The following is a 20867-nucleotide window of genomic DNA, read 5'->3' as shown; positions in this document are numbered from 1 at the left end:
ATTCCTCCCACCGCTTCGGAACCACCCACCGTTCCGCTCTTCCACGTGGCGGCGGCCTCCATTTCCGTTCGTTTGCCGCCACCAAACGAAGTTAACAGCCAGAAAAACCGGCATCAACGGCATCAGCACCCCCCTAGAAGAGTAAGGGAGGGGGGTTGGTTTGAAGAGAATTCTACTCACAGGTGATCTCGGGATGGATACTGGCTGCTCCGAAGGGGGGCGGGGAGGGTGTTCCATTACACGATCCTGGTGCTGCCTGCCTGTCTGTGCTGCTGTTCCGGCGGTCGTAGAATCCTGTGCCAGTCAGTCAGTCTTGTGTGCAATTTTGACCTGTGCGGCCGCGTGTGCTGAAACTCGCTTCCAACCACAAATTCCACAACACTTTGTACTCTCCGCTCTCCAACACAGTACTTACATATAAAATAGCTCGCTAGTCCTTGTCGCCGCGCGCCGAGTTTTCTCCCAAACCGCAGAGTTTTCCCAGTTCGTCGCAGTAAACTCCGTTTAACCGCGCGGAATAATCACCGGAAATCGTGTGTACGTACGGTACGAGGACCAGGAGAAGCGTTGGAGGGTTTTGACGGCGAAGACGTCTGAAGATCTCTGGAAGTTGCTAGCATTATTGTTGTTGCCAAATCGAGTCAACTAAATTGGTAATTGATTTTCCTCCTTCGATTTGGGCTATCTCGCCCATCCCGCTGGGATCTGATTATTAGGGCGTTTATAGACCACATTATCACGTAGTCTTCTTCATCTGCGAGGAGGAGAACCCCCCAAACGGCACAACTGTGAGTCGTTGAGATTCTATCTCGCAGCTTTGGTGATGGCACTGCCTTCAGGGCAAGTAAGGGCGTCTGAAATGGGATGAAGCTTATGGTGATAGTAGGATTGTGCGAATATTTAATCTAGATTGAAAGCAAGTAGTTTGTTGACAAATTAGTTTGGATTAATTACACCTTTTGGATGGAATCGGAAGACAGCTGCGTTATGGTGTAATTCTCGACAAAGAGAGAACTAGTTGACTTGGTTTTATGAAAAACTGAATTATTTAATAAATAAACCACATGAATTGGCTTATGGGACCATCCATAAACCGCGTGGACACTTTAGGGGGGTTATGGCGATTGTCCACGCTCCATACAAAAGAGATTTTTTTTTGTATGAACAATTGTCCACGAGGGGGGGGGGGGGGTTGAGATTACCAAAAAAGTGTCCACGTGGTTTGTGGATGGTCCCTATATGAACAAATTTTGTTTATTGTTTTGGCCTTACACCAACATTTAAAGTTTATTCGGAAATTTAGGTATGCTTCAGCTAAAAATGTATAAAAAATTTATGTATAGGAATACATTTTTTTTCAATTTATTTTGATTTGTTGAATAATGTTCATCTATCAACATGCTTTTGTTCAGTGCATTTTTGTGGCAGATTTGTACATTTCTTTTTATCTGACAATCAATATCATTAACTTCAAGTAAGGATTATTCAAAGTGATCAATTCTTGTTGATGTTGCGACACATAGGCAGATGCAAAGGGAACCTTGTATATTCATGAGTTTTTTTCTTTGAAAACTTTTTTTTAACTTTTTGATTGACTATTGGTTGGTTTAAACGGTTAACACCAATCAGATTTGTTATAAAATTACATATTATATTTTGTATTATTTACATTAAGTATTATTAAAAAGTTTTTATTGTTGATCATTAGTCTCTCATGAATGGCTTTTAAATATTTCTTTATAAACAATTTATATGTTTATATATGGTTATTTTTACTACATTGTATTTCAGACCATGTTTTCCTATAATAAAATCCCAGAAATTGCAAACTATGTGTACAAGAATCGAATCGCCCTAATTCTTTATATAAACTTTAAAGAAACCCCATTTGACAAGGCCATTTTTTTTTAATTCAAAGAGCGCATGATATTGTTGATCCCAGGGTTCATGCTTCACCTCGAAACGAGAATGTGCACAAATTTGGTAGCAATAAAAATATCCTTCTTCCAAGTTCTTATTTATTTATTAAAAATTGAGTCCAATTTGCAAAGCCATAAACAAAATAACCTAAAGCTTTGCAACTGTATTTTGATATAATTTAGATATCCTGATAAAAGCTTTATAAAAATAACTTATAATGGTACATTTTGATATAATTTTTATATCCTTATAAAAAGCTTTTTTAAAACAACTTATAATGGTACATTTAAGTAAAAAAATTAACAGTACATTCATCAACCGATTTTTTTTTTCAAAAAAATAAGCTGGGAAATTGTTTTAAATGCTTTTCTATAATAATGATCTTTAATTGGTCATGAATAAAAAATTGTCAGTAAATTTCTAGGGTACATTTATGCTCATTTATAAATCCCAAAATAAAAGAAATAACATGAATTTCGAAATTAAAGTAGAGGAATTTCTATGTTCTATGTTTTCTATGTTTAGCATGTTAATAATTCAATCCTTTTTAAGACCAACTCTTAAATGTTAACTGTTTAAAAAACTCTTTTGGCATTTTTTTTTAATAAACCTTCAATGTTATTTATTGCCCAACTTGTAATCAAAGAGATTTTTATAAGCTGCAATTGAACGTCAATGAGCTAATCAGTCAACATTAATTGCCCGATGGAAATATTTGTCGTTTCCCAATTTATGTTTAAAAGTAACCTCAATATTTACATACCATTTTTCTGTGAACAGTTTCAACATGTACGTTATGACATAAATTCTCATCTACACAATAAAAAATGGTGTAAATTTCGAAGGTGTACAATTGAATGGTTTGAAATAACATTTTCTAATGCACTGTTTTATGTTGAATGTAACCTTCATACAAATTAAAATTCATTAAAATTTCATATATTTTGGTCAATTCAGTGCCTAGAAAATAAAATGTAAAAAGATTGCTCTGGGCGAGAAGGGGTCAAGAAAACACATAGAAATGAAAAAAAAAATCAACATTTCCGAACTTTGGCTTTATTTGGAGGGCAGATTCAGGAAAATTACATGGATAAAATAAAATTGGACAATTTCAGAATTTCGTTAGGGTGGTTCCAGACACTTTTCCCTAGAAAAATTATCATTTTTAATTGAAATAACATCAAAATTAGAGAAAATACCCCCAAGATTTTTTAAAGCGTTTGTAGATGATCTGGCCTGTGCTTTTCGAGATACCGTAAACCGGGGTGACTTTGATAGGATTTCAATTTGTTTTTAGAATATTTTTCAATAGGTAAGGTTTTTCTCAAGATTATTATTTTTAAAACATGTACTGGGGTAGACTACACAAAGTCCATGCACTATTTCGGAAAAAAAGTTTTTTCAATAATGTGAAGAAAAATATTTACGTTAAAAATTCTTAGTTTTAATTCCGGGGTGACTTTGATAGTCATAGTGTTTCTTGTTAAAATCATATTAAAGATGTTCAAACTATATTTGTACGCTAAATGTACCATCACTAAAATAGCTCAGGCCCGTATCCAGGATTCTTCAATGGGGGGTGTTTTCCCCCATAAGGCGTTAGGGGTGTAAGTGTGTTATAGGAAGGGCGTATACAGTCAACAAATGCGTACCAAACAAAAACGTGAAATTTGCTTTATATATTGTAGCAGTAATGCTAAAAAAATATCTAAACATCAATAAGTTCATGAATATATTGTTATTCTTGCATATATTATTGATGTGTTATATGTGATAGAAAATATTGAAATAACGTTATTGAATCCTTGATAGTTTAGATTTAGAGATCTAACTGTTTTACAGTTAGAAAACTGTTCAACTTTTATAGTGCATTGCACCATGAAAGTGAACAGTTTTATTCCTGGTTCCCGTTGGCATGAACTCTGTTCACGATTACGCGAACTCATTTGTTTGAGTGCATACAATTGCTTACGAGGCCATTTCACGAAGCGGAACACCACTCGAAATTGACTTTTTCGGAACATGCCTGAAATTTAGCGGAGCTGTTTATCCTATCGCAACATGCAAAATCCCTACTTTTTGGCACCGCCCCAAAGTTTTACGATTTTCATCTATTTTTTTATATTAAATTTATTAGTTTTCAAATGGCCATGTCTTGGATACAAAAAAGCAAAAATCGACTGCTTTTTTAAGAAACGCTGAATTCATCAAATTTTTTATTCGAATCAAACTTTACTTGTTAGGGCAAGTTGATCATCCCTGCATCATTTATTCTAATTGCTCAAAATGCTGCCATGTTTGATTTTAATCAAAATCATGACGCTGAATTGAATCAGCGTCAAGTTTCTTTTAAAAATTGCAGTCGAATATTGCTCTACCAATTTTTTTTCCAAAATATTTGAGAAAGTTTTTTTTAACTGGCGAAAATCGCAAAACTTTGGGGCAATGTCAAAAAATAGAAGATTTTTGCATGTTTCGATATGATAAACAGTTTCGCCAAATTTCAGCAGGATCAGAAAAAGAAGATTTCGAATTTGTACTTTTTTGTTTCCAGTTGGGGAGAAATGACTCTTTATAAAAAAACACTTTGGCGTACATAGTCAAAGTTGGATTTGGATCTGGCCGATAACGATCTAAGTATTTTACTAACAAAATCCAGGAGGGCCTATCCAGTTAGTCAAAGGCTTTATAATAAAAATAGCTGGCCGTTTTAGTGCGATTTCGATTTTTCAAGATTTTTATGAGGGCGTATTAAGCTAAACTTTAGTTTTTTTCAAGGCGTCAACGATCAAAGTTTTTTAAAATAATTTTTATGAAGGCGTATTAAGCGAGAGTTAAGTTTTTTTTTTCAAGGCGTTAGCGATCTAAGCTTTTTGCCTTTCTTACAAAAGAAAGGTTTAAGGTTTGCTTTTGGAAAAACGCTTTTTTCAGAAATCTAAAAAAATTCGTGCACGGCGAGGATTCGTCCCAGGAAAAAATCCTATTACTAAATTGAAGGTTTAGATGCGCTCTTTCGATTGAATTTTCGCCCGAAACCCGGAACTCAAAGTCTGATTTTGAGAGCTCTTTTTCTGAAATACATGGCCGATGTCTGTATCCGCTCTTAAAATTTGTGTCTTCCATCACTGGAAAACCGCTCGTAAAACCCACAATTTTTAAAAGCCAGATCTGTAGCCGTGGGGTCGGAGACGAACATTTTATTTTTCGATTCACAATTTTCGACCAGTAAATGTGGTCAAAGCCATTTTTAGAGGTATTTTTTGGACTATTTTACAGATAACACTATCAAATTTAAAGATTTCAGTTTCAAACAAAAAGCCATTCGAAAACATGCGCCATAAACTGTTTGGGCCCAAAATTTGAAGCTTTTCCAAAATGTATTTCCAGAGATATAGCGATTTTAGTGTTTTTCGTCTTATTTTTACCCCATTTATTCCTATTAAATTTTTGGATTTATACAAAATCATATACTGAACATCAAATTCGAAGTCCCGGCTCGTTCTCGCTCGAAAGCTCGACAAGTCGTCAAGTCGATGCTTAAACGTCAGCGCTTTTACGCTAGCGCGTTTTACGCTGCGCGTGAAAGTGTTCTTTCTGGCTTCTCATAATTGATCGACATAGTGCAATAGCGATACATATTTTTTTAAGTTAATCATAGACTAACATTATAGACTGAGTACCCTTTATTTTTTTCTAATAATGTCAATCCAATTTGTTTTTCTTAATTAAATTTAAATGTCTTGCGACAAATAATGTACCTCTGAAATTAAAAAAAATGGCATTTGAGGTTTAGCCTAAAAAGATTCGAAGCTTTAGGTAAAATTCTCACTGGATGGTATCATTATGTTTTTGAAAAATAATTGCACCAATTTATTTCTCGGAGTTTCATCATTTTGTAAGAAAGGCTCTATTTCACCTCTGGTGATATTAAATCGGGTTTTTTTATATTTTCTTGAGGGCGTATTTAGTGACAGTTGATTTTTTTTCAGGCCGTCAACGATCAAAGTTTTTTTTTTTTATAATTTATTGAGGGCGAATTTAGTAAAAGTTTTTTTTTTCAAGGCGTCAACGATCAATTTTTTAAAATAATTTTAATGAAGGCGTATTAAGCGAGAGTTTAGTTTTTTTTTCAAGGCGTCAGCGATCAAAATTTTTTTTTTATATTTTCTTGAGGGCGTATTTAGTGACAGTTGATTTTTTTTCCAGCCGTCAACGATCAAACTTTTTTTTTAAATATTTTCTTGAGGGCGTATTCAGTGGAAGTTTTTTTGCAAGGCGTCAACGATCAAAGTTTTTTTTTAAATAATTTCTTGAGGGCGTATTAATGAAAGTTTTTTTTTAAGGCGCCAACGATCAAATTTTTTTTAAATAATTTTTATGAAGGCGTATTAAGCGAGAGTTTAGTTTTTTTTTCAAGGCGTCAACGATCAAAGTTTTTTTTAAATATTTTCTTGAGGGCGTATTCAGTGGAAGTTTTTTTTCAAGCCGTCAACGATCAAAGTTTTTTTTTTAATAATTTCTTGAGGGCGTATTAGTGAAAGTTTTTTTTTCAAGGCGCCAACGATCAAAGTTTTTTTTAAATAATTTTTATGCAGGCGTATTAAGCGAGAGTTTAGTTTTTTTCAAGGCGTCAACGATCAAAGTTTTTTTTAAATAATTTATTGAGGGCGTATTTAGTGACAGTTGATTTTTTTCAAGCCGTCAACGATCAAAAATTTGTTTTAAATAATTTATTGAGGGCGTATTTAATGAAAAAAACATTTTCAAGGCGTCAACGATCAAAGTTTTTTTTTAATAATTTATTCAGGGCCAATTTAGTGAAACTTTTTTTTTCAAGGCGTCAACGATCAAAGTTTTTTTTTTAAATTTATGAAGGCGTATTAAGCGAGAGTTTAGTTTTTTTCAAGGCGTCAGCGATCAAAGTTTTTTTATATTTTCTTGATGGCGTATTTAGTGACAGTTGATTTTTTGTCAAGCCGTCAGCGATCAAAGGTTTTTTTTTATATTTTCTTGAGGGCGTATTTAGTGACAGTTGAATTTTTTTCAAGCCGCCAACGATCAAAGTTTTTTTTTTAAATAATTTATTGAGGGCGTATTTAGCGAAAAAAAAAAATTCAAGGCGTCAACGATCAAAGTTTTTTTTAAATAATTTATTGAGGGCAAATTTAGTGAATGTTTTTTTTCAAGGCGTCAACGCTCAAAGTTTTTTTTAAATAATTTTCATGAAGGCGTATTAAGCGAGTGTTTAGTTGTTTTTTTTTTCAAGGCGTCAGCGATCAAAGTTTTTTTTTTTATTTTCTTGAGGGCGTATTTAGTGGAAGTTTTTTTGCAAGGCGTCAACGATCAAAGTTTTTTTTTAAATTTCTTGAGGGCGTATTTAGTGACAGTTGATTTTTTTTTCAGCCCGCAACGATCAAAGTTTTTTTTATATTTTCTTAAGGGCGTATTTAGTGAAAGTTTTTTTTTCAAGGCGTCAACGATCAAAGTTTTTTTTTAAAATTATTTTAATGGAGGCGTATTAAGCGAGAGTTTAGTTTTTTTCAAGGCGTCAACGATCAAAGCTTTTCTTTATATTTTCTTGAGGGCGTATTTAGTGACAGTTGATTTTTTTTCAGGCCGTCAACGATCAAAGTTTTTTTTAAAATATTTTCTTGAGGGCGTATTTAATGGAAGTTTTTTTGCAAGGCGTCAACGATCAAAGTTTTTTTTAATAACTTCTTGAGGGCGTATTTAGTTAAAGTTTTTTTTTAAGGCGTCAACGATCAAAGTTTTTTTGAAATTATTTTTATGAAGGCGTATTAAGTGAGACTTTAGTTTTTTTCAAGGCGTCAGCGATCAAAGCTTTTTTGATATTTTCTTGTTGGCGTATTTAGTGGACGTTTTTTTGCAAGGCGTCAACGATCAATGTTTTTTTTTAAATAATTTCTTGAGGGCGTATTTAATTAAAGTTTTTTTTTCAAGGCGTCAACAATCAAAGTTTTTTTTAAATATTTTCTTGAGGGCGTATTTTGATTGGTGCGCTGGAAGTGGGGACGCGAAGTCGTGATTATTCAGGTTATTTTTTTTTGTGTGCTGGTAATCTTAAATAGCATCATTGGTGCGCTGGAAGTGGGGACGCGAAGTCGTGATTATTCAGGTTAATTTTTTGTGTGCTTTTGTGTCGCTATTCGTTTGGGGTGAGTGATTGTGGTAATCGAATAATAGCATGCCTTACTGAATTATTTGTGTCTTGAGCGTAATTTTCGTTGAGTAATTGGTGTTTTTTGTGATCTTAATTAATTGTTTTGTGATTTTCAAAGCCCTTCCTATATCATCGTTGATCGGAAGGCACGGCGTCGGGTAAATTGTGTATAATTTTTTCGATTAAGGTTTTATTTTGTATGGTGAAAAAGCCATTTCTATATAATGATCGAAAGACGCACTGACATTTTAGAATAATTAATAGTGGAGTGAAATAATTGTGAGTGAGTGATTTTGTGTGTTAACCAGAAAGACCTTCCCATAGCATCGTTGCTCGGAAGGCTCGCCGACGGGTCTGTTATGAAAGTCCTCCCCATAGCATCGTAGCCCGGGAGGCATCGAAAAGCCAATACCTTATCCTACTAACCCAAAAAAATATTAATCACGTGATGCTTGAAAGAGATGCTGTGGATTCAACGGTCTCAAGCGGTATCAACAAGTATATAGCGAAAAACTGTGTGCTTGATGAGTCTGCAACTTCAACTATCGGACTAACATTCCTCCCTTTCGTTGAACTGCAGGCTTCTTGGGAGGGCGCCGGTATTGACTAATAAAGCAGGGAACTTCAGAGGTTAAACAGTGAACGGATGGTTGGCTCCCACTAATCATTTTTGATTCATTGTTTAACTTCAGCTGATCTGTCAATAACGGAGTAGCAGCTCATTGGCAGTCAACCATGCTCATGCTCATGCTCATGCTCAATATTTTCTTGAGGGCGTATTTAGTGCAAGTAGAGTTTTTCTCAAGGCGTCACTGATCAAAGTTTTTTTTAAAATTTTCTTGAGGGCGTATTTAATGAAAGTTGGGTTTTTTCAAGGCGTCATCGATCAGTTTTTTTGCAAATATTTTCATGAGGGCGTATTGAGTAAGAGTTTAGTTTTTCTCTTGGCGTCAACGAACATAGTTATTTTAAATATTTTTAAAAGGGCGTGTTTTGTGCAAGTGGAGTTTTTTCTTAGCGTCAAATGTTTTTATGAGGGCGTATTTACTGAGAGTTGAGTTTTCACCTGATGGCGTATCAGTGAGAGTGAAGTTTTTCTCTGGGTGTCAAATTTTGATAGTCATAAAAAATGCCGGCCCTTCGGGGCGTTAGGGGTGTAAGACATTTTTTTTCCTTGGGGGGTGTTGAACACCCATAACACCCCCCTTAGATACGGCCCTGAAATAGCTGATATAGTTTTTAAGAAAAAAAAACAATGTTTTTATTTAGTTAACTAAGTTTATATGCTTTTTAATAAAATACTTATAAATTTTAGGTAAAATTGTTAAAAAGTCGGAATTTTGCATGAAATTTGTTAAAACTAGTTTTGTTTATGAAATTATCGATTTATGTTTCATGTTATACTAAATTCAAAGCACGAATCATAAGTTTTCACATTTTACACGAAATTTGTTCAACTGAAATTGCCTATAAATTTGGAGATTTTTTTGATTTTGTTCCAAAAACACATATTATTTATTATTTACAAACTTTTTTAACCTTCTCTTAGTGGAAAATTGTGCATAGAATCCGAAAATACATTCCGTTTTCCGATTAAAAATCATGTTCATTGCGAAAATCATGACACTTTGAAAAGTTTAAAATAATGATTTCATCAACATTTTCTTAATTATAGTTAACTAACTTTTTAAACTTGTCAAAATTTTATGAAAAGTTCTTCCTGAGGTACTTTGAACACTTCTCTACCACGGTCAGTATGATTCTAAACAATTCCGTTAGTATTTTAATTGTACTCTTCATTTTGCGGGAAAATCGCAAACCTATCAAAGTCACCCCGGCTATCAAAGTCACCCCGTTTTACGGTATTTATGTTCTAAAATTGCTTCTTGTTTGCTGTAGCAGACCTTAAGCACTTGAAAAAAATGTTTGTTTTTTGGAGCTCTGAAATTGCCCCGAAAACTGATTGTTGATGATTTGTTCTTATACTATTGATAAAATTAGTCGTTGGAGGTGTAGATTGTGAGATAAAATTTTAGAGTCTTCAACAAAGTTGCTTGGATCGACATGTAGAAGGAAAACAATCCAAAAGCCATTCTCCCTTTTTTTCTAAAACACCCTAATCCATTAAAATGTTCAAACAAGCTAGAAGTTGCCTCTTCCCATTTGCAACAACTCTTCCAATTTCCACATACTTTTGCGATCTAGACCATGTTATGTTGATTGATTGGGTTGAAAATGTACAAAAAAATATCTGACTCTTAAAAACTGTTCTTTTATGAACTAAAACTAAACTTAGTAAACGTTTTATGTAACTCTACTTGAGAAGTTGTATTTTTCTATAAACAAAACAATTTTTTCATTGCTTTTACGTTGAAAGTAATTGAAGGCAGTGTAGATGCAAATTCTCATGCATTTTTGAATGTGACCTTTCTTTTAAAGAAAGAATACCAATCAAGAACGACTTTGTCAACAAATGGCTCATGCGTCCTTTCAAAATCTAGTCTGAATATTCGTATTCTTTGAAACGATTTCGTGGATTTCATCTTGTAATTTCAAAATTGTTGCTCTATTTTACCTATGATTTTTTATAAGCTAACCTTTGGTCCTGATTCAGCGTATGATTTCTGATTTCTTACGAATCTTAAATGAATAAAACCAAACAAAGTTCAAATTTTAAGTCCAATTCAAATCTTAAAATTGAAAATGTTATAAACCATCCTTGGGTTTAAATTAGACACCGATCCTACCAGCACTGGGAATTGAACCGTGGAAAAGTCACCAGCAAACCCAAAATTAAATCAACCTAGATTGATAGCAAGCGATAAAGGTCGCAGACCAAGACGACGGGGATCTTGGGGGGAAGAATCTAGCAATCACTCCTCTCTCTACGGCCAAGGACTATCACCAGCATCATCTCGAACGGGGGAGGACATCCAGCGGGGAATTTAAAAATAGATTTTTCCCACTCCCTCTCGAGTCGAGTTTGAGCGCTACAAAAAGGGACGAAAAATCGCCGCTTGGAACCGGTCCAACTGTTAAGGAGCAGTATTTATTTTCAAACAAGAAAATTATAAACTTGTAATCGCCTGGGGGTGGTGACGCCGGCGGACAACAGCAAAAACAAAAAAGAGAAACAGAAATCAGTGAACAAGTGACAGTGCCAAAGTGAATTTAGAAGAAATAAGAAGAAAAAAAAGTTTGCGCAACTTTTTTTTGCTGTTCGCCCTTTAAAGATCTGTCGACAAAGTTGATTTCTAACAAGAAAAAGCAGAAGAAGAAGAATAAGAAGGAAGCATTCGCCGCGGGGGGAAACCACGTGGAACGACGAAAATAATTTCCCACACCACCACGTGTTGCCTGGAGGGAGGTCGATTTGTGGAGCACAAAAAAAAAGAGACAAGCTTTAAGGACACGCGACTGCTGGCATCATAAGTCACGGCAAGTAAGTGGAATCTACTACCTACCTACAATCTGTTGTAACGCGCGTGAAGATGTGTTTCTTTTAAACCTCTCGCAGGACATGTCATTTGTCAGCGAAATGACTCTAATCTAGCATGGAATGACTTCACAGCGTAACGGTTTTGCTTTTTCCGGAGGAAAAGTGGCTTTTGGGACTGGCGGAAGATGGATGGAAAAGTTTGAGGGAAATATGTTGTGTTTTTCATTTATTTTGGGCAACATCAGGTGAATGTTTCTGGTGTAATTTATCTTTACTTGCTAATGAGTAATTCTCTACCAACTCACACAAAATCGGGAAAAGTTGCCCCGACCCCTCTTCGATTTACGTGAACGTCCCTGATCACGAATCCGAGGTCCGTTTTTTGATATCTCATGACGGAGGGGCGGTACGACTCCTTTCATTTTAGAACATGCGAAAAAAGAGGTGATTTTCAATAATTTTCAGCCTGAAACGGTGATGAGATAGAAATTTAGTGTCAAAGGAACTTTTATGTAAAACGCCCGATTTGATGGCTTACTCAGAATTCGGAAAAAACGTATTTTCATCGAAAAAACACTCAAAAGGTTTTAAAAACTCTGCCATTTTCCGTTACTCGACTGTAAAAAATGTTGGAACACGTCACTTTGAATTTACTTTTCGAATCTATATTGACAAATAAGGGTCATTTTTTCATTTAAAACATAATTTTTCATTTTAAAATTTCGTGTGTTTTCTAACTTTGCAGGGTTATTTTTAGAGTGTTATAATGTTCAACAAAGTTGTAAGGAAGACAATTTCAAAAAAAAAAAAAATGATATATAAACATTTGGGGTTGCTTATAAACATCACGAGTTATCGCGATTTTACGAAAAAAAAGTTTTGAAAAAGCTACTACTCGATAAATTAAAAAAAAGTTGATCATATTTAAAGTATTTTTCATGCGATTTCTTGGATAAAGTAAAATGTAAAAAGTAATAGTGGCTGTAAATCACTAGTTTTGGTTGATTTTATTTAAAAACATGTTATTTTACTATTGCCAGCAACTTTCATTAACTCAACAAAATATAAAATAATACACAGTTTTCTTATGGAAGAACTCTAGAATAAATTTTCAAAAGGTTCTATCTGCTTAGGAAACACATGACTCATAGTTTTTTTTTATGAAAATTGACTCTAGAACTGTAAGTGAGCAAGATCAAAATTTAATTTAACTAATTAAATTCGTAACCAAACAAGATGGATATCCATAGAGTTTATTTCGTTTTTTCTCAAGCTCACATAGAACTTATAATTTTTAATATGTTACTGGAGCATCACTATTTAAATGTATTTCAGTTTCTACTTACTTCCTGATTTTCTTAAAAAATGTTTTATCAAACTTTCATTACTCATCGACTTCAATCATCAGGTCCAAAATGTCATCTCCCAACTTTCACTGTCCTTCTTTCTGTCGCAAGATTCTCAGCACTAAGAATTGCCGGTCACGTGTTTACAGAATCCCTTGTGACATTCTCTATTTCTCTCTCATTCCCACATTCAAAATCATCACCCTTCAGCAGAACGTAGCCACAAAAGCTGTCACAAAACAAAATTTGCTAACGCAGTTCAACCAAGGGAATGATGGAACGAGAGGAATCACAAATCCGCATAAATAATTTCAAGATTGTTCAGGTGGAAACCGAAAACGTGATCAAAAATTAAATTGGAGGAATAAGGCTTTTAACTGCTTATTTAATTGTCGGTGTACAGGACGCCGCACTGTTTAATAATTTTCTGGCGTTCATTTAATTTTGCAGCCCAAAATCAGTTATTGAAATTGAAAAATAAAATTCTTTTTCAATTTTGTTTTTTCTTGACTTGTGTGCACCTACACCGAAGACCAAGATTGTTTACTTTTTGCTCTTTGGTCTGACTGTCTTGGTCTGACAGTTTTGGTCTGACAGCTTTATCATGGATTTTGGTCTGGTCTAGCCGAGGGATAGGACACAGCACCTTCCTGAGTTCAACGAGTCTTAGTGGGTGGTTGGTCCCCAATCGCCCTCTCGCGTTCTTTCATTGCTGTTTTCTGAGAAAACATAAGAATCTTCGGCGAGTTCGCGTGAACGAGGAAAAGAGAAGAAGTGATAGAAAGAGAATGCTCTTGCTGGCAAGCACGAGATAAAAGAAGAGAACTCACAAGCTATAGTGACGGTCGCTATACTTTCTGATGTTTTAGTGCAGGAATCATCAAATGATAGTTTTTTTTCTATCAATTTGCACATTTACAACACTGATAGCAGATAAAAGAATAGGCCTGTCACTTAAAGAATAAAACTTAACATAAGAATTGAATGAAATGAAAGCTATGTAAGTTGGTTTTAGCTTGAAAAAAAAAAGTTGATTGACACAAAGAGAGTTTTTTAATGATTATTAATTATGCGATTTATTACAACAAGGCCAATATTTGAAGTTTCCATAATTCCAAATTATCATGAAAAAAAAAACTGTCTAAATCATGGCTGCCCAACCAGCTAGTGAAGCCATTTCATCTGGCCTGTAACAGCTTTTAGACATTGTTCGATGACCGGCCCTTAATGCTGTTTATGGAGATATCGAATTATAAGCTATAAGTCTAAATAAAAAAAACATGAGATCCATATTTTTTACATTTATGACAAAAAATAATGAAAGGCCAACTATTTATTTTTAGACCCTTTTAAAATGTATTTCCAGGTTCAAATTTTTTGAAAATATTGTTTTTGAAAAGATCAGAAAATGTCACGAATGTTTCATTTCTCAACATAGAAAAAAGAGGGTTGTTCTATATTCAAATTCAAATTCAAATTCTATATATATATTTTTTTCAAAAACCATTATTTTTCTAAAATTAATTACTCGGTGACAAAACTTTTGACCATACTTCTCTATGGTTCCAAAGTTGCGGGTATTGGTCCCCTAAATATATCAAAAAAGCTCGAAGATTAAGAAATAGGTATATTGGCAAATTGAGTTTTGTAAAAAAAAATATTTTAAAAATCTGCTGATTTTTTTTCGTGTGCTTACTTTTTTAATATTTCTCAACAATACCTTCGTCTTTGCCGAAGACTCCAAATTGATTTTAAAAATCATTCAATCGTTACAGATTTTCGAATATTTACGTATAACTTTTGCATGGACAGCTGCTAAAATTGAATGGAGACTTGTACACCAATGACCAATTACACCAAATGGCTTCTTTGGTCATAGGGAAGGCCCCATAAAGTTTAAGCCAATTAAAAATACAAAAAAATAAAAATAGTCGAAATCGGCCGATTTCGTTGAGAATTGCTCAAGGATATAATTATGCTTGAAAAATATTTTTATAAATATCATTTTAATCGTACTAATAATATAGATTACAAGAAATATAATTTTCAAAAATTAAAAAAAAAACTAAATATGTTAATTTATTAGTAAGCTAAGTTTTTTCTTCATAAACTTCAAAATATTTATGAAACTCGAAGAACAATAAATTGAAAACAATTCAATACATCCTACATAGGTACTTTCCTGCATTGCTGAAAAAAAGTTGTGTGTTGAAGGCGTCTGTTAATATTTTGTTAAATAATCAAAATAAAAAAACAGCACCGCAAAAGTGTTATTTTTATGTTTTTTTTCTAACCAAACTAAGTTTCAATAAATAAAGTGATTGCAAAGTTTGATTTATTTTGTTGTGTCGAGGATATTAAACTTTAACAAAATTTTAATGATAAAACTAAATAATAATAAAAAAAGACGGTTTTTGTGAAGTAAATTTAAGTTCATACATCACGATTGACGGTTGCTCAATGCTGCAAGACTAATGTTTTAATTGAATTTCATATCTTTCCCGAGCAGTAAACTTCCCCCGCCAGTAACTGCCAAACTCTACGATGACTGTCAAAAAGAGGGCTCTTTCGTGCCAAACTTTTCCCCCCACTAATTCCAGCTATGATAACTTTTACTCCCGTTCCATTTATCAGCTTCCAGACTTGTGCTTGGTGACTTTTGCCGCTCGAACCCGCATTTATTTGACAATGAAATGAATTTATACAACTGAATGGAGACCCAGCACTCTCCTCCCTCAACCCAGCCTGCCCAACGCCCTCCGGAAATGTCGGGTTTCTCCTCAAAAGGGTGGGCTCTAGCAGAGATTGACGGAGGTCTGATGGGGTGCAAATTAACAAGTAAACATTTCCGAGAGTGTCCTTTCTTCCCCTCCTCCCCCGGCAAGTAGAGACAATTCAGACCGTTGTCAATGTCGAAATTCGCACTCCCGTGTGGGGATCTGCTCCTCAGCTAGTGTGTGAGCTTCCTTACATACGTGTGATTAATCTTTTTGGCCCCACCGTCGCGTTGAAAAGGGTTAAGTTTTAAGTTGGGCAAGATTTGTTCTCCTGGAAGTTCGAGGAACTATTCCGGGATGTTTAAGGTTTCGCTATGAAGGAGGAAGTCTATCTTTGCGAGAATCCCAACCAAATAAACAACATGCATTTGCAGGCAATTTCATTCTGCAAGTTGCCGATAAATCGTTGACGGGAAACTTTTGCATCGTGGTAAACTCCCACTGCCATGGGCTAAGTAGGTTCAGAGTCACAGTGGGGTTGAGAAATATTCAATTTTGATCTTTATGGGAAATAAAAAATTAATAATCTAAATATAATTCATTTGCAAATCATTTCAAACGGAGTTTCAAACAGAAATTTAAGAAAATTGTAAATATTACCAAAAAATTATCCCACTGTACAGTGGTAACTAGCAAGGAAGATGGCAAACAGACCAAAGAAAACTAATTTCATCGACGAGAAAGTTCAATATGAATTTGACTTTCTTCATCATCTTCGTCGTCATGGAACGCCCCAGTTTAGGGTCTTGCTCCATATTCATTCAGAAACATTCAGATGAAAGTATTCTAAACTTGGTAAATTTCAAGCACTTTACACACATTTTTTTTCTTGAAATAAAATTAAAAAATGTCACAATTACCTAATTTAAAAAAAAAAATCTATCTGAAAATGGTTCAAACTGACTTTTACCCTACACAGAAAAAAAAATCGGGTAAATTTACATCATTTATGATGTACCAAAAGTGCACGTCATTAATGATGTGAATTTACATCAAATTCATTTGAAATTTCAATGCGATCCGACGTAAACTTATCGAACAAAAAGTGTCTCGAAAACATGTAAATTTCCGATGAAATATACGTAAATTTACCGAAGCGAGAATTTTTTTTAGCCCCGTTGAATGTAGAATCCGATGTAGTTTTACAAGCTTTTTATGTTTACAACGTATTCGTATGCAACAGTCAAAACATACAGAAATTGCAATATGAAACATAAATGTTTTGAAAACTATACATCGAACCCTAAATTCAACGGAGCTCGATTTTTCTAGATAAATAAACTTTAGGAAAAGTGATATATTGAATAAAACAACTTACGGTTTCTTTTCCATTTGTCATCCTTGAGACCAAACTGTATAGCGCTTTTCCTCAGCATCCGCAGAAGCCAGGTTGAATAAGTAGAAAATCTGTCCTTTACTAAAACTCGGTGGCTTCAATCGGGATTTGCGCTCATCTGCCTACATCAAGTTTTCGTAGTAAAATCAATAATCAAGCTTTTGTTGATAAGTTTAAGCACGTTCTTGCGTATTTTGTTGTGATTAATCTGTAAATCAAAAACATTCAACATTAACCTAAATTTAAAACATTTATACTATTAGTAACTTACCAGCTTTGCGTAACTTATCTTTGGAGCGCAGTCCCGTTCTAATGGTTAAGCACACTGGTGCCACTGGTGATCGCACAATTCCTTTGCGCCGATTTTGTATCACTCATCATAGGTCGGTCTTCTAGAGGGATTCTAACTCCGCAGAAATTGACCCAGCTGGTTCAACATCACTCCAGCAGCGGTCACAGAACAACCCTTCTACGAAAAAAACAGTTTTTGTTTGTTTTTTTTTTTCCTCCAGTTCCAGATTGATTTTTTGCTCGTCACGAAGCAGTGATCCTATGAAATCTCGTTTTTCGGTCGATCAACGTCCACATTGTGGAGAAGGACACTACCGGAATAACGAAGAACCGACTGCGACGGAACTCAAAACTCGGGGAACCGCGATTCGAAGGAAACTTCGCGGCGGTGCTGCTTCTTTATCACACTCCATCGCAGTAGGCTACTCTGCTCAAAACTTCAAACGTGAATACCGTGAAAACGGAAAGCAAAACAAAACAATTGGCTTTGGGTGTCAATGAAATTGCATTTTAGTAGACCGGTAAAGAAAATATTGTTTTTTTTTTTTGTCGGAGTTCAACCTACCCAATTTAGGGTAGCTCTGATTCTGAATCCAATCTTGATGTTGAAATTGTACTGCGGGTCTAAATTGAGTTTTCGGAAGTGTAGAGATTCAAATATTTTTAGATATATTTTCAAGCAATACAATATTTTATAAAATAAAACATATAAAACTTTCTAAATTTATGTACTCTATATTACAAGTTGCAAAGATTTTTAATCTTTTTAACATAAGGATTCAAAAAACCTCTTCAAAATGGAATTGTAAAGAAAATTTCTAGAGTTTTTTTAAAGGTCCTATAAACTATTGACATATGAATAAAGGAACTTAAAAAAATCTTTAGATTTCGTTGAAACAGTATTACATAATAGTGATTTAAAAACAATCAGTTTTATGATTTTCATTACAAATAATTTTAATCAAATAAAATTAAAGTGATTTTCAAAAAGCCGTAAAATTATTTTTAGTTTGGGGTACTTGAAAGACGTGTAGATGAACAGAATTTTTGAATTGGGTTTGCTGAAAAAGGTAGAATACTGATGCAAAAAAGGCTTTGTTGACCATTGGCTCTTACGTCTTTTTTAAAACTAATCCGAGAAATGTAGTGAAGTTTTTTCAAGTATGTTTGTCGTCAAAATTTTCAGGTTTGTTTTTTCTGTTTTTTTACAAATCTTAAAAAAATAAATGTAGAGTTTTTTTTTTAATAATTCCTATAAACATATGAATGACAATAGTTTATTGGACTTTAAAAAAAAAAACTATGGAAATGACTTTAAAAAATTTAATTTAAAAGGAAAAGGACCCAACAAACATGTAAAAATACATTTAGGATAACAATATATCCTTGAATAATAAATGTTAAAAGATAAATTCAAAACTAAAACCTTTGAAAAAAAAGTTTGTTTCCATTTAGATTTTATTTCTGGACTTTTTTTGATTGGATCCTATAAACAGATGTAAACATTAAGTGCATGGCACTTACTCTGATGGACATAAGGTGTGATAAAGATACATTCAATGTATACATTTGTTAGTAGAACATAATAAAAAAAAAGTGCACATTACATATTTACTCACCACTAAACGCTAAATCAAACTCAACAAATTAAAAAAATAAATAAATAAAAATAATTTGAAAATCAGTCATGAAATTTAATGCAAAAAATGTTCATGAATTCTGAAAAATAGCAAATTTATGACAGCAGGATAACTAGCATCATGTTCAAAGCATTTTGAAATATTTTTTTTTAGTAATTCAGCTTCAGATTTGAATTCTTTTGATCATTATTTTTTTTACAAAGGCTTTTAAATTGATTTTGAACGGCAATAATTGCAAAAATAAAACAAAAACACTTAAACATATTTTTTTATGTTTTAAAAATGTATACTAAGGGGAAAAACATTGTTAGTTTCACTGCATTAAAAAAAAAACCTGTTCGATTTTAAACATGAACAATTACGTAATTACTCTTCAAAAGGGCGAAACCTCGTATGTAAACAAACATTCTATTACACTTGCTCTAGTGACAGTTTACGTTGAGTAAAAGTGGCAGAGGCTGCTTGTTTACATCCATGGTTTCGCCCTATTGAAAATTTACTACGGAAATTTCAGGAGCTGTCTAATTTTCTGTTCAGCCTGCCGGGTTGGTGGTGTAGTCAGTATTGGCAAGCGTGATTGCATTTTTAGAGTTTTTTTTTAACAGGGCCTATAAACATATCCAGAATATTTTTTGAATAGGTCCTATAAACATATGAAAGACAATAGCTTTTAGGAACTTTAAAAAAAAGTCGAGTTATGTAACACAATAGCTTATAGGACCTATTAAAAAAAACTCTGGTTTTTATCCCAGCTTGCCTTTGTACTTGCTGAGTTCGTTTGCGAACTTTTTCATACGAATTTTTCACTGCGTTGACAAAAAAAAAGTGTAATCGTAGCTGAACTGAAGAAATACAAATTTTATAATAAAAGGGGAGGTGGGAAAATGAACTCCGTAAAGTGCGATTTTCAGTTACAGTGTAGGAAATGAAGATCATTTTACTAACTTTTGAATAGAACTGTGGCTTATTCAAATTTGATTAATCTGATTGTCGGAGTTGATATGTATTTACGTTACGTTACGGTATTAAAAATAAACGTGTCAACATTATCAGTGTTCTGTCCGTTCTGTCAGATTTCAGATAGAGAAAGATAAAGTTTTTGGTGATGAGTATTTATATTATTTGTTTAAATATTTTGTTCCGTAAGTAATAATCACAAAATTGCTTTTTTTACCTGTTGATTATCGTTACTCTTACCGGCAGTTACAAGACGAGCACCTGTACGCCAACGTATAACGCGAAGAAAGAGTGCTACAATCACGAGATTGCCTCGGCATTCAACGGTAGATCCAGCTGCCGTTGATTAAGTTCCTGCGACGGTAGAGTTGACGAGATTTACTACGATACCAGCCCCTGCACCGACGGCCGTTATCTCGTACAAAGTTGCTCCAGCCATCCGTACTTGGACCGGAGAGGAAGCTTGGTTGAGCGTTTTTCAGGACGAGCTTGACGCCTCGACGGCCGTCCCAGCCGAAGTGCAGCTGTAAGTCAAGGTTAACCTTCGAGATAGCTCCAGCCAAAACAACTGCAGATGTTAAAATCGAGTTTGCTATTTTGTAAGTAACAATTATTTCTTATTTGTAAACATTTACTTACTCTCTTAACCTGCTACCATACAACCGGAAAGCTGAGATTCATTCCTCCAAACCGAGAGGTTGCCAGACAGCATATTTGACTGCTTCGGAAGTAACAGCTTCCGGCAAAAATGCGATGTAAACAAACTTCGCGAATGCTTAGCTTTTACGCTGACGACTTCCGGAAGGCTATTCTTGTTTGTTTACAGCAGAATCCCTAACATAATGTCCAACCTGAAGAATGATTGTTTTGGCCAATACTGAGAACAAACCACAACAACCACTTCTCGCATCAGATTTCTTTTTACCATAAAACAAACTTTGTTTTTAATATAAATACACTTTCACTGCAGCGCGCATCAA

The 20867-nt window shown here is 34.1% G+C and overlaps 1 protein-coding gene across 1 annotated transcript in view; it reads left to right on the top strand.

Moving 5' to 3' along the window:
- Positions 1 to 298: 298 nt before the first annotated feature.
- Positions 299 to 20867, top strand: part of LOC6048902 (poly(rC)-binding protein 3) — a 516717-nt gene continuing 496148 nt past the window's right edge. The window contains exon 1 of the mRNA XM_038260110.1: positions 299 to 653. The gene's annotated coding sequence lies outside the window, so the exon portion shown is untranslated. The remainder of the gene's footprint in view (positions 654 to 20867) is intronic.

This window comes from Culex quinquefasciatus, chromosome 3 (assembly GCF_015732765.1).
Source record: "Culex quinquefasciatus strain JHB chromosome 3, VPISU_Cqui_1.0_pri_paternal, whole genome shotgun sequence".
NCBI classification, from domain to species: domain Eukaryota; kingdom Metazoa; phylum Arthropoda; class Insecta; order Diptera; family Culicidae; genus Culex; species Culex quinquefasciatus.
The sequence above is the reverse complement of the archived record's forward strand: the minus strand, read 5'-3'. Positions and strand labels throughout refer to the sequence as shown.